This window comes from Eleutherodactylus coqui, chromosome 2 (assembly GCF_035609145.1).
Source record: "Eleutherodactylus coqui strain aEleCoq1 chromosome 2, aEleCoq1.hap1, whole genome shotgun sequence".
NCBI classification, from domain to species: domain Eukaryota; kingdom Metazoa; phylum Chordata; class Amphibia; order Anura; family Eleutherodactylidae; genus Eleutherodactylus; species Eleutherodactylus coqui.
Genome location: NC_089838.1, coordinates 21,571,283 through 21,586,465, shown reverse-complemented (window position 1 = coordinate 21,586,465; position 15,183 = coordinate 21,571,283). Strand labels below are relative to the sequence as shown.

The 15,183-nt window shown below is 42.5% G+C and overlaps 1 protein-coding gene across 6 annotated transcripts in view; it reads right to left on the bottom strand.

Annotated features, from left to right (window-relative positions):
* Positions 1 to 15,183, bottom strand: part of SGCD (sarcoglycan delta) — a 603,650-nt gene that overhangs the window by 422,580 nt on the left and 165,887 nt on the right. For 5 of the 6 annotated variants that reach the window (XM_066590465.1, XM_066590464.1, XM_066590469.1 and 2 more), the window contains exon 2: positions 11,451 to 11,516. The gene's annotated coding sequence lies outside the window, so the exon portion shown is untranslated. The remainder of the gene's footprint in view (positions 1 to 11,450; positions 11,517 to 15,183) is intronic. The other variant, XM_066590467.1, reaches the window with a different exon arrangement.

Genomic DNA, 15,183 nt, shown 5'->3' with positions numbered 1-15,183 from the left:
AATGGGAGTCTATGGGAGCTGTCTAGAGATGACCAAGCATACTCGGTAAGACGATATACTCGAGAGAGAGCATCGCCTTTTTCGAGTACCTGCTGGCTCGTCCCTGAAGATTTGGGGGGGAGGGGCCGCGGGGGGGAGCGGGGGGGAGGGATCTCCCTCACTCTCCTCCCAGCTCCCCCTCGCTGCTCCGCGCCACCCCCGACCTCCGTGGCCCCTCGAATCTTCAGGGACGAGACAGAAGGTACTCGACAAAGGTGATGCTCTCTCGAGTATATCGCCTTACCGAGTATGCTCGCTCATCTCTAGAGCCGTCTGAAAAAGGTAGGGGGAGGGAGTTTAGCAGCAGCCAGCAATGCTAAACTCTGACAGGTGCCTCTAACTGAGGCATTTAAAAGTCCTTAACCCTTTCCAATTCAATTTGTATCCTGGTTTTCCTAGGGGGCTTACTCTTTTTCTGCCGTTATACAACAGCGCTATCTGCTGGCTAAAGCCAGTACTGCATTAGGTGACACATTGGATAGGCTCCGACAGCAGAGAGGCTGGCAATATACAGTAAGAGAACCCCGACGGACGTCTTCCAACATTGGAGCTGTACAGCCTTAAATCATAATGTCTTCAGAGGTCAGACAGGGGATTGGAAAGGGTTAAAGTAGTTCTGGCGACCCATGTATTTCGGGGCTGTGGAGTTATTTCACCGCAGCCAGCTGTGTGAATGGACGATAGAATCACAAAGAATACCTGCAACTTGGTCGCGCTATTCTTCGTTCATCTGATTTTCAGCAGAGTCAATCGCGATTTTTAGCGTGGCTCACTTTGACGAGAAATTATGCTTATGTGAAAGAGGTCTTACACTTCACCGGACCGCAGGAAACTGACTTGCAGGCAGCTTGGGGATTACACCAGCTCAGTAATCCAGAATATCTAATTCTCCAGCCCGTGGGATTGGTTTTACTGTAGCTCACGAGACAAGTATGACAACCTCTCCGTGCAGCCGTGCTTTAATACAACAAATACTTTCTCAGGTCTGAGGATGCTCGCAGCAATCTGCCTGGTTCCTAGCAAATCATTTGATTAATCATACATCAATTAATAAGAGAAACAGCCTGCAGAGTTCTGTCTGTTTACCCACGATTGTGTGATATCAGGCCTACACAGCGTGAACATAAACCCATTCTTCACAATATACAAGATGTTTGATTTGAGGGTTTGTCCAGAAACAGCGCAACTATGGATTCTGGCTTTGCATCAAAATAGTTATGAGTTCCAACACTAAGGGCTTAGTCACAGGGGCGCATGGGCGCCCGTGTTACTGCCGGAAGAAGACGGACATACTTCAAGATGGACGTCTCTCTGCAGCGCCGGGGAGAAAGAACATGTGACCGGCTTCATTGTTCTTTCTTCAGCGCTGTGGGGAGTCGTCCCTCTGGAAGAACGCTCGTCTTCTTCCTGCAGTGAGGGCTCAGTCACATGGGGGCATCGGCGCCTGTTATACGGGTGCCGATGCGCCCGTGTGACTAAGCCCTAAGGCTAGTTTCACATGGCTCGATATCTCGCTTGTGTGATGTTCCTGCGGATGCGAGGCGTTTTGTGTCAAAAACACCTCCCATCACTTCAGTTGGAAACCTCAATGGGAAACCTCGCATTGCACTCTTGTGCATATCAGACACCGAGCGATGTGTTTTCCGGCCCCGTTGAAAACAATGGACAATACGTTCCGATGGAACACCCAAAGATAGGGCATACCGCGATTTTTTCCCACACCATGATGCATTGTGGGTAAAAAAAGAATGCTCTTGTGTATGAGCCCATTCAAAATGCCAAATGTTTGCGTCTCACAGTGCACAAATCTCGCACGATTTAGGCCATGTGAAAGTGGCCTACAGAGCCCATGGACACAAATGATGTGTTTTTGGAAAAAAAAGTATGACTCAGGTATAACAGAGTCATTTCCAGCTGTAGCCTTACAAACCTTTTATCAACTGCCAACCTCCACCTCCTATGCCTGGATAACACAAGACACCTATTATCTTTTGGATAATTTGGCCACAGCAGCCATTTTATTACAAACAAAATTTACATATAATTAACATAGAATTAACCTAATTCAGACATCAACAATAATTAACACTCCCCACCAAAAAGGAGGGGAGGTCCTTGGAGCCCCAAAATCTGTTGCCTCGCCATTTAAGAAAATATCTCAATTGCCTCCAGCCGCACACCTCCCGACTCAGGGAGCCAATTTCCCAATTGCCTCTAACCGCACCGATTCGGAGACCCACTAGCTTTTACAAGGTTAGACACACCACCATCTCTGTAAGGACTCCGCCCCTGTCAGAGCCAAGAGGCGACAGACCCAACAGCAACCATTAATTAAAGAGGGTGAAGGTAGCTATCAACATCCTGCCTTCTCCCTCAACCAAATTTTATACCAAGACCAAGGATTCCCCCCACCCGCCGCTGCCATGATGAATGCTATACACTCCCACAACCTTCACTCAGTACTAAAAGTAACCATACCATCCCCTAAAATTATACCCTCTTATAGGGCAGGAGGGTGAGATTTCCTTGCTCTCCTGGCTGTATTCTCTTCTCCTCTGATGTCTTCCAATGATCTTTCCCGTTTATTTGTAACTCCTCCTCTCTTGTTCACTGTAACCCTTTTCTTCCCTCTTCCCTGTTAACCCTGTCATGGGGGCCTCCACCCACGGCCCTGCTACAACTCTTACTGACCCTTTACCTAGTCCTAAACATCCCCTTTAACAAGTTCTGGGCTAATGGATAACCATTACAGGAGTAGGTATGATAAAATAATAGTCACATGTAACATGAACAATGAATGATGACCCATGGGGTAATTTTTGGTCAGGCAATCATCCATTCTCATTCCTTTTGGACCATCCCTAAACCAGTGTTAAACCTACCAAGAAGTCAACTACTTAAATGTGCTGGAGTTGCAGATGAGGGCCTAGTAATGAATCAACTTTCCCTCGAGACATGCTTCCAAAAAATCCTGATTTTAACCCAATGGGTACAGTCCAGCTGGAAACTGACAGTTACTTGACCAATGATGGTAATGTTTGTGTGCTTTGGACCATTAAATTATTGATTATCAAAGTGCCAATAGAAGTGATATGCAGCAGGTGGAGATTACTTAGATCTTTGCTCATGACCAATATTACGAAACACCTCGTCCGGATAGGATGTAATTAAAATGCAAACAGGATGAATATACATACAAAACTCTAGCCAAATGTATCAATATTGAAGCTAAAAAGTTGGGATAAAGGAAACCTGGTCCTAAACCACAGACATAAGAGATCCCTGCCTAACAGTGAAGCATTCATCCTGATGAAGGCAACCCCACATCAAGAACTTGGGGCAACCATAACATTCCCTAAGATAACAGGAAGTTGTAACAAATGATAAATGACACTTTAATATATGAACGGCCACAAAATATTGGGTCAGCAAGGTATTATACAGTTTCACAGTTTCACAGTTGTTAAGGTGAAATGTGCAGCAAACTTAGTTAGACTGGAGACTCAGGTCAGACAGGGAACCGCAGAGTCCAGAAGAATAGAAAAGGATTTTGGGGGTATGTCAAAAGCAAAAGAAAAGTCCAAGATTCTATTGGATGCTTACAAGATGAAAATCGTAAAGTGGTTAGGAATGATGTTGAGAAGGCTGAACTTTAAAATTCCTATTTTGTATCTGTTTTCTCTCAGAAAGTAGATAGAACATCAACTGATCTTCCCTGTGCTATTGGGGGAATAAAAGAATGCAGGCTATCTGTAAGCAGAGAGATGGTGAGGGAACACTAAGCTAAATTAAATGAATTCAAGTCTCAAGGTCCAGATGAATTACATTCTAGGATACTAAAGGAAGCAGCGGAGTTAATTGCTGAACCACTCGCCATAATCTTTGAAAATTCCTGGAGAACAGAAGTCCCAGAAAATTAGAAAAGGGCAAATGTTGTCCCTATCTTCAAAAAAAGGGAAGAAGGTGGATCCTAGAAACTACAGGCCTGTGAGCCTGACTTCTATACCGGGAAAGATCTTTGAACAAATTATTAAACAGCATGTATGCAAGTACTTGGATAGAAATGGAGTAACTAACCAGAGCCAGCATGGGTTTGTAACAAACACGTCATGCCAGACTAATCTAATTTCCTTCTATGACAGTATCACTGACTGGGTTGATCAGGGAAATGCGGTGAATATAGTTTATCTTGACCTTCGTAAAGCATTTGACAAAGTATCTCATACAATACTTATTGAGAAAATGACCAAATATGGGATTGACAAGGCAACTGTTAGGTGGATTCAGAACTGGCTGAGTGATCGTACTCAAAGAGTGGTCATAAATGGCTGCACATCCAAGTGGAAGAATGTATCAAGTGGGGACCACAAGGCTCTGTCCTAGGCCCAGTGTTGTTCAACATTTTTATAAATGATCTGGAGGAGGGAATTGATGGGAAACTGATCAAATTTGCTGATGACACAAAGCTAGGAGGATTGGCTAACACTAAGGAAGAGAGGGAGAGTATTTAAAAAGATCTACAAAAATTTGCACAGTAGGCAGCGACTAACCAAATGGTATTTAACAAGGAGAAATGCAAAGTCCTACATCTGGGCAAGAAAAATGAAGAAAGCACATACAGAATGGGAGGAATAGAGCTAAGCAGCAGCACATATGAAAAAGACTTGGGTATACTAATAGATCATAAACTGAACATGAGTTAACAATGTGATGCAGCAGCCAAAAAGGCAAACACAATTCTGGGATGTATTAAGAGAAACATAGAGTCTAGATCACGTGAGGTAATTATCCCCCTCTACTCTTCCTTAGTCAGAGCTCATCTGGAATACTGTGTCCTGTTCTGGGCACCCCACTTTAAAAAAGACATAGACAAACTGGAGCAAGTTCAGAGAACAGTTACCAAGATGGTAAGAGGTCTGCAAATCATGTCCTGTGAAGAATGGTTAAAGGATCTGGGAGTGTTTAGGTTGCAAAAAAGAAGGCTGTGAGGAGACTTAATAGCTGTCTACAAATATCTGAAGGGTTGTCACACTGCAGAGGGATCAGCCCAATTCTCATTCGCACAAGGAAAGACTAGAAGCAATGGGATGAAACTGAAAGGGAGGAGACACAGATTAGATATTAGAAAAAACTTTCTGACGGTGAGGGTGATCAATGAGTGGAACAGGTTACCACGGGAGGTGGTGAGTCCTCCTTGAATGGAAGTGTTCAAACAAAGGCTGGACAAATATCTGTCTGGAATGATTTAGTAAATCCTACACTGAGCAGGAGGTTGGACCCGATGACCCTGGAGGTCCCTTGTAACTCTACCATTCTATGATTCTATGAACACCTTTAAACAGCAGTCTTTAGACAGAAGTTTAAAGACCAAGAATACCTTTAGACATGTGCATACATAAACCTGACCAAAAGTATAACCGACACACTTCCAGAGGAGGAGCCAGAATAATTGTGCAAAGGCAAATGCTGATTGGCTGACTGGGCTGTATCAACTCCCTAGCAACCAATCCACCATACATACAGATCTCCTGTTGTCGGCGCCCAGCGCTAGAATGGCGGCGAGTATGTGCCGATGTGAGGAGCACATGGGCTACGGTTGATGCCGGGACACCACTCCAGTCCCATTCTTCCACCGGCACTGTCATGCTGTGACAACCAAATTATATGTTCAACTTGAATCTAACCATCCACCATAATCAATATGAGCTACAGAAACGGATGTGACGCTTCTGTCATGTCTGACTGATGAGTATTAAGATTTTGCAGTGATTTAAAAAACACCTTGACATAGCCTACTGCCATGAAAAATATACTGCAATATTAGATCCATACAATATGACCAACCTGACAGTTGGCTCCATTATGGTACTTCACCCTCACTGAATGGAAACTTCCCCTTTAACCTAACCAGAGAGAAGTCTGTTAAGACAAATGGGTGTACAGATAAAGCTCGGTGTACCCTGATGTTACATATTATTTAGGTTATACTCACTGCTCAACTGGTTTTGTCTACTGGAAATTTCCAACAAGTGGTCTATGGAACCTTGGGTTTCTGTAGAACTTAAGTCAGGGGTTCCACAAAAAGCTGGTTATGCACTCAGCTCTGAGGTCACATTGAGTCATATGGATGCTACTGTCATGGGGGCACTATGACTGGTTCATTGCCATTTGTAGTGATACCCTTGGACAGAAACATTTTACTCAGGGTCTCTATTGTGAAAATGCTGGGCAGATTCATAGATTGATTCTCCTCGACGTCTTAGAGAAATGGTCTAAAAAATACTATCTCACTCCATTATATGCTTAAATTGCCACCAGATAGAGACTAAAGTGGTGGGGCACGTAGGAAAAATAATGGATTATGTGGCCAGGCAGTAACAAAATGATTAGAGATAAAGAAAGACCTCTCACCCTTGACCGTACATAGAAAAAAAGTAATTTCTTCCAGTGGCCGTGAGCTAAATGGATCCTCGGAACATTCTTCCCTGAGTAATACATAGGCCAAGCAGCTTAAATTAATCTATAAAACAGATATTTTATGTCTATTAAAGGACACTGACATGTTTACAATCTTGGTCACCTCTGACCTACTAAGCTTACAATCTAATCCTTTAATATATTAGAGTCATACACGTTGAGCTCCTTAGTAAAGTTAAAGGGATGGGAGATAACAGGACAAGCTACCGTGAAAACCAGCAAAGAAGAACGCATAAGTGTCGACAGCCATCCCATAGACTCCTGCCCGACTATCACTCCTGTACTTACTCAAACATTGGCAGGTGAGCGCAGAACGACTATTGCTTGAATTTGCTGTTTCCGCAAGAATTTGGGCGATAATCGGCCAGTGTAAAGTACCCTTAAGAAAATCATTACGGATACTCTATTCTTCCAAGGTACAAACATCAAAAAAGGAATGTCTCACAGACCTAGCTCATCCATGTTTTGCACGGTTAGTCATTCAACAAGTGGTCAGCATGTATCTTCAAGGTGAGATTTTTTACTTTCAGTTTCACATCTATCCCATGATCCATCAGCACAGTATTAGCACTTTTGCATGCTGGGGGACTATCATATTATCATTACCTTCCATATTTACTTAAGTAAGCCACAAAACAGTCAAGATGATGAGCTGGGATCTCCTCTATTATAACTGTGTGACAGGAACCTTGACAGGAATGCCTGTCTGCCCCTCTAAACAGTTTCTGTGGTAGGATTCATGCAACAGCATCACACAAACTGAGAATCTGATGAGTTTCAGAGTTCACAACCCCAAGAAAATCTGAGCTGGTCAGAGTTGAGATCACATGACCATCTGAAACAAAAGGCCAGGAGTTACAGATTGAAAAAAATTACTAACTAAGGTAACACATGCTCACTGCGTGTGTCTCTCCGTGAAGGAGCATTGTAAGTCCCGCTGTGACAAGTCAACACTCTACCCTCCCAGCTCCCCACGTATGTCAGGTGTCCGGGTTCTCCCTATGGGAAGTTACAATATCTCAACTAGTAGAGGTAAGTTACTAGGGCATTTGCACCCACTAAACGATCCTCAGAGCATCAGGGAGTCAAAATCTAGTGTGAAAAATAGTATGCCCCTTAAGGTGCCCATAGGCCTGCAGTAATGGACAATCCAACTCCTCTGTAAATGCTCAGTTCAGCTGGGCGTTTGTGTGTTTTCAACGGGCAAGGAGAACAAACTAATTAGGCATTGAAATTGAACAAGTCCGGTCCTTTTTTCCCTCAAAATATTTTGCTGGAGGAGAGATGTGAGGCTCCTACACATATATGATAGTCATCCAGTCCTATTGGAATTGGCAAGTTTGGATGACTTTTCCCTAATGTGTATGGGGACCTTTACTGAGCCTTCCCAGCATATGAGAAGCTGTTACTGATCCTAAAGGCCCCTTTACATGGGACAATGGGTGCAGATGCCCAACAGGTCATCCCAGTGATGATCGTAGCTATGCCTTTACACAAGAACGATTAACGCTAGTGAGTGGAGGTAGAGTGGGCTGGGTATCATTCCGTCCGGCTGCCTCCATTCACAGTAAGCAGACAGTTGGTCGATCGATCATCCAGTTTTATGAATACAGAAACTGAATGACAAACAAGAAGCAAACAAATTCTTGTTCGTTGGTCAGTCGGGGCATGCATATATGAATATGGGTGATTTATCTGCCCATGTAATAGGGCCCTAAGACATAGTCATGGATTATATTTACTTATATTTTCTACCGTGTTTCCCCCGAAAATAAGACAGTGCCTTATATTAATTTTTGTTCGAAAAGGATTAACTTTTTTACATGTATAACTGCCTGGACACTATTAAAATTGACTTTTTTAATTAACTGTTAGCAGGGCTTAATTTTGGAGTAGGGCTTATATTTCAAGCATCCTCAAAAAGCCTGAAAAATCATTTTGCATCCTCAAAAATTCTGGAAAATCATGCTGTCTTATTTTCAGGGATGTCTTACTTTCAGGGAAACAGGGTAGTTTAGATTTCAGATTTCTTTATACTTATGAGGCAGAAAAACAATGCAGCAGTGATATTCTGCTGAACTTGGGGACTTCGTAAACCTGACGGAAAAGAACCATAATGGTCATGTGAACAAAGCCTAACCTAGAAGGGTTCTCGACCTTGTATAATCCATGCATGTTAGAAGACTTCCCTAGCTATTAGCTGGCTACAAGGTGTCTTTTTGCTGGAACTTCCAACGATCAGCTCTACTCTGTGAACGAACCTGGGAGAACATGTTCAATTTCCCTTTAGCATCCCTACAGGACAAATGAAGCATTACACAATGCCTATTGAAATCAATGGATTTTCTATGTATGTATAGACATTGCAAGTCCTCCAGACTAAGAGACACTCTTTATAGCTGCTTTTTGCATTGGCTAACAGATGATATTCCTGATGAATTATATAATAGGGTATTTAAAAATGAATTTTCTAAATCAGATAACCCTTTTAAGATCAATACAAGATACCAAATGCTATGCATTTGCAAATTTACACCACTTTATGATGTAGATTATATCAATAAAAGCAGCAAATGTAAGTGAGCCTCCAATATTGTGTGATCAAATAGGCAAAATTACAATTTGGAGAAGTGATTTTTAAAAAAAAAAGTGTAAATCAAACCTTTTCATCGCGTGTACCTCCGCTGCTAATTGTAAAGTTTCGTAAACTCAAAGCAGCGCCTTGCTCTTTGATGTTTTGGTTAATGATGACAACATAATGGAGTGATAATCTCTAATGATCTATCATGGAAATAAAACGATATTCACAAACCGCGAGATTGGAGTTCATCAGCAGGAAGACGTTTGGCAGTCAGATAGAAACCGTATATGTGATTGAGCGGGAAGGATTACATTTTTGCATAAATATAGGAAAACTTTTGGGATTTTCCTTATTCTTTCAGTATCATATTAATTAGGAATAACTGATACAAACAATACAACTGTTACTCAGTCCCCTGTGGTATGAAGAGAGCTTAAAACAGCTTTACACTGTATGCTAAGGGTAAGGATACGTGACTACATTGCTCAAAAATTAAGGTAACGCTTAAATCCCACGTTGAATCTCGATGAACAAAACATTCAAGTTTAAAATCTTTACTGATATAAATTATTTAACCCTTTGCCATCCAATTTAGGATTCAGGGTTTCCTAGGGGGCTTTCTCTTTCTGCCATTATACAATGGCGCCATCTGCTGGCTGCGGTATGTAACATGCTGGAGGGGCCCCCGACAACAGAGTGGCCAGTAAGAATAAACTGCCGGACATCTTCCGACATCGGAGCGGTACAGCCTTCAATCAGAATGTCTTTAGACATCAGACAGTGGATTGGAAAGGGTTAACTCAGTGAGAACAAAATGACTTCGCAAAAGTCCATGGAAACCAACATTATCAAACTGTTCAGGGTTGGGTTCGAAATCAGCCATAAAATTAATTTCTCTGGTTATTGCCAATCAAGCTAAACAGTACTGACTCATGTCACAGGCTCATCGGGCCCTCATGCCTCCCTTATGGAGTCCATTTTTGATGGTTTGGTCAGAAGCCTGCAGACCATTAACCACTGGAGGTCATTTTGTAGGGCTCTGGCAGTGCTACTCCGGTTCCTCCAGTCCTGATGTTGGGTTGATGCCCTTCTACAGCCCCATCCAACTCTCCTTGTATAACGGCCCATGTCCTGCTATCTGCTCCATGCTCTAGAGACTGTGTTGGGAGACACAGCAAACCTTCTTATGATGGCACGTGTAGATGGGCCATCCTGGCGGAAGAGGACTACCTCTGTAACCTGATTGGGCTGCAGGTAGAGCCTCATGTTATCAGTAGTGACGCAAAACTTGATAAGAATCAAGAAGAAGGGATCAGGATCCCATTGGGTTCATTTACACCCAAACAGGTGAAATTAATTGACAATCGCTTTTGCTCCCTACCTGGACAGATTGATATCCCCGAAATTCAAAGGGTTTTCCGAGATCTTTTTTTTCTATAAAACCCAACTCATCCTGCCATAAAACAACAAATAAGTATATACTCACCTCTCCCTGCTCCCAGCATTTCCTATACTGCAACTTAGTCCTGCTGCTATTGTTTCTTTTCGGGCTGCAGTCCTGCCCCTATATAGGACATCACAGGCTGCTGCAGCCATTGACAGAACTCAGCACTCAATCACTGAGCTCTCTCATTGGCTGCAGCAGCCTGTGACATACTATAGATAGGCGGGACTACAGCCTGTAAAGAAACAATGGGAGTGGCAGTGTAGGAAATGCTGGGAGCAGGGAGAGGTGCCTATATGCCTATTTGTTGTTATGGCAGGGTGAGCTGTGTTTATTTTAACCACCCCTTTAAATAACGTTGAGCTAATACTGTGATGCTTAAAGGGGTTGTCCGGCCATAAACATTAGGTCTCATTACTTCTGTTTGCTTCATTTTCCATGCACAATGTATATTACAAAGTGCATGGAAATTGGCAAACAGAAGTAATAAGACCTAATGTTTATGGCCGGACAACCCCTTTAAGTTACCCTTTTTTGAGCAGTGTAAATAAACATTGTAGAGCCACCAGGACAATCAACAGCACAGCAATACCTGAAAACAGATTTTGCACTTTTTAATGTTGACCCATATGACCAAAAAAAAAAAATCTAAATATTTCCTTGCACTCATCCAAGTATACCCAAATCATTTTTGGAGAAGATCTTATTTCACTTTTTACCTAAAAGGCCACAAAAATTGACTTTTTAAGTTACAAACGGATTTTAATGATTTTTTTAGACATTGAAGCATATTGTGAAAAAAAACAATATCTTACAGTTTTACATCATGGCCTGACAGAAGAGGGTTGTAGATACTGCCAAGCAATGCATTAGTAGATTACAATGTAAAAGGCATTGTTTTTGGTTTACCTTGCGAAACAAAGGGTCCTATGGAGTTCAACTACAAGGCGTCCATTTCCAGGGGCCCCGTGCCTGCTAAAAGAAAATATTACAATTCAGTCCAGTACAGAAAAAAAAGGCAAAGTCAGTAGATATGGTTTTGCGAGAGAACAAATGTAATGTTTTTGGTTCGTTCTGATGAATATTTGTAATTTTTTAAAATTATGTTTAACATAGTAACCCAATTTTTGTAAATTCCCTTGTGTGAGATGTTGTATAAGCTCTAAAGTCACTACAGCACACCATGACCCATTAACACTGAGATGAAGAATACCATAAGGCTGCTGTTATTACCGTGTTTCCCCGAAAATAAGACAGTGTCTTATATTAATTTTTGTTCAAAAAGGTTTAACTTTTTTACATGTATAGCTGCCTGGACACTATTTAAATTGACTTTTTTAATTAACTGTTAGCAGGGCTTAATTTTGGAGTAGGGCTTATATTTTAAGCATCCTCAAAAAGCCTGAAAAATCATTTTGCATCCTCAAAAATTCTGGAAAACCATGCTATGTCTTATTTTCAGGGTATGTCTTATTTTCGGGGTGAAACAGGGTAATATGGGAGACTTATTAAACTCATTAAATTGTATCAGCTATACTTCTTGTCATAATATCCATGTATTAAAGTGCAGGACCTTTTCTTCATAATACACTCCATTGATGATGGTGCCCCTACAGACCTTTAAATGGGCTCTAGCTATAGGGGCATAGGTAGTGCAGAAGTAGCAGCAGCAACTGGGTCCTGCTGCCTGAGGGGGCCAAAGGTCCTATTACCGTATAAGAAGAAAATCGGTAATATAAATGACGAATGGTAGGCCCTGTTACAAATTTTGCGTTGGGACCTACTGGTTACACCTCTACATTTACTGCATACGAACGCAAGTTGTGTTAAGTCTAATATCCATTTGGACAAGCAATCAACACAATAAGAAGGCTCCGATCTCTTTGTTTTATACGGCAGTCCAAAACTGGGTACATACAACTTGATATTTCTGCCTCACTCAACATGCAGGCTGATGATTGACAAACAGAAGCTCTTTTGAGATGCACAATCTTCAAAACACAAGTCCAATGTTGAGATTTTTGGTTCCAAAAGCCACATCATCAAAACAGTTCAATTAAAGTTCCTTGGGCCCATCAGAGAAAATTAAGCTGAGGGTCACCCTCCATTTATACATTATAGTATCATTATACGCGCAAGACATATTATTACTAAGGTCTAATAAATTATTCGCGAATCATCCCATAAGAAATAGACTCTATTGGCAAGTGATTCAGTCCAAATTCTCTTCCACGTGGGGTTGTTTTTGGCTGGACATTTGCAGCCCATTATTGTGTCAAAACTTCTTGTAGTTCTCGGGTCAGCCTGTCCAACCCTGCCAATCTGGTTTTAGCTTAAAGGTCTTTTTATATGGGCCGATTATTGGCTTGAATGTTCCCCCGAACGTTCCTTCGTCCAACAATCACTCCCTCTTAAATGCGATTCATTGATCGACTGATTGTGTCGTTTAGGTGAGTCATTAATGCTCGATAGTTGACTTCATATCTCCCCAATCAATCACAGCTCTATAGAGATGAACAATCGTGTTAACAACCGGTCATCCCCATAGAGTAGATAACCTGTACAACCATGTACAAGGAGGGAATGAGCACTGACTGACATTCTTATTGTTGGTCAGTGGTTTGGTAAATTATCTGCTAACCTAAAAGGACCCTAATTTGGCCCATCATGACCCACAACTCAAGGAGAGTGCTTGAGTCCATCACCATTTGACTTGGTCTTCACAATCAGCCAACCTAACTCAACAGAACTGATCTTGCTGCAAATAGACTTAAAGGAAAAGCAGCCACAAGCAAGTACTCGGCATCTCTGTCTGTTGTGGTAGCACTCTGGGTGGCTAATGTTATGTTCGTGCAAGGTGCAGGTACGATGCCCCTCATGGACATCACCAAAACTAGAGAAACACAAGAGGGGTAAATACAGTAGCAAAATATAGGAATGGGAATGCTATCCCTAACCAACTTTGGTTTGGTTTATTCTGCCTAAAAGTAAGGCAATCTCCCCGATAAGGACGACTCCACATCAGGAGCCTAGGAGGGCAAGTCTGTCGCTAGACGGGGGAAAGAGAAGGGGTGTAATGCAGAAGGATAGAGCTATGTATGCTCATATAACACAGCAGAAATAACCACAAGTGCTTAGCTGTCAGGAGTCCACTGCTTTACCAAACACCTCATGAAGGATAATAACCAGCGCCCATGTAGAGGCGAGACCGCAATAAATACACTTCCATTATGGTTGATTGTTTGGCTAGGGAAAACACCTCCCTGTCAGCCAATCAGTCCATACACCACAGCAGATATCGTATCAGGGTTGTCAAAAAGGGCACATTATACACTGAGGCCACAAAATTTTAGAGACCTTCTGCACTGCCAGGAAGACAGGACTCCTTAGGCCTCATGTCCATGGGCAAAATAGCATTTTAGATCCGCAGCGGATCACCCACATGTGGATCCGCATCCCATAGGGATGCATTGACCACCCGCGGGTAGATAAATACCCGCTGATGGTCAATAAAAGGGAATTTAAAAAAAATGGAGCATGAAAAAATCCGGACCATGCTCCATTTAGGTGCGGGTCTCCAGCGCGGATGGCTCCCGCAGGCTTCTATTGAAGCCTATGGAAGCCGTCCGGATCTGCGGGAGACCTAAAATAAGAATAACTTACCCGCAGCGGACCGGGCACCTCTTTTCTTCTTCATGGCCGGATCTTCTTTCTTCGGCCCAGCGCATGCGCGCGGCACACAGCCGGCGTGCCGACCACATCCGCCGGCCGAAGAAAGAAGATCCGGCCGTGAAGAGGAGTAGACCTGCGGGTCAGTTAATTCTGATTTTCAGCGCTCATGTCCGCGGGGCAGAAGGGACCCGCTACGGATTCTCCATGTAGAATCCGTAGCGGGCCTGATTTTCCCCATGGACATGAGGCCTTAGAGCCCAATGCCAAATTGTCAGATGCATGTGTCAAAAGCGAGGTCACATGTGCCGAGGCTGATGTTGTGACATCACATTGGCTCCACTTCTTGAATGCAACTAGCACAAACTGCCCAACAGCTACCTCCCAAAGTTGGCCATCGCATAGTTCCCATGTCACCCCCCTTTGTGCTCTGTGGTACCGTATATACTTTGGTAAATAGAATATTCAAAAATGAGTAAGCAGAAAAAGATTATATTACTATATGTGTATACTTTTACTAGTTATTTGTTGATTCCTCTCAGTTGTTCACAACACTCCAGAGGAGTTCTACAAGTCGAGTAATCAGCTCTCCTACATACAACTGTGCAGTTCTTAAAGAGGCATCAAATACGCCTTCTGTTATTTAAAGAACACTTGTGCCCCATGTAGTGCCATGATTGGGTATGTGATTACATGGTAAATCCCGGCACTTTTTGTATTCAACCTCACATCTGTCGCTTTCAAACTGCTCCACATGAGAACTGAGATCAAGTCAAGTAAATGACAGCAAATCTCTGTCCTGCGGGGCTGAAGGTCTTCGTGGTTTTATGTCACTGCAGACTTTTTTTGGACTCATTTTTAATTATCCCGCTATAATTTTTGAGTGAGCTTCTACATCACTGAATCTGGCCATAGAACATGTAAGCCTTGATGAGAAGATACTTCCCATATATATTTTAAATATTTTTTTGTA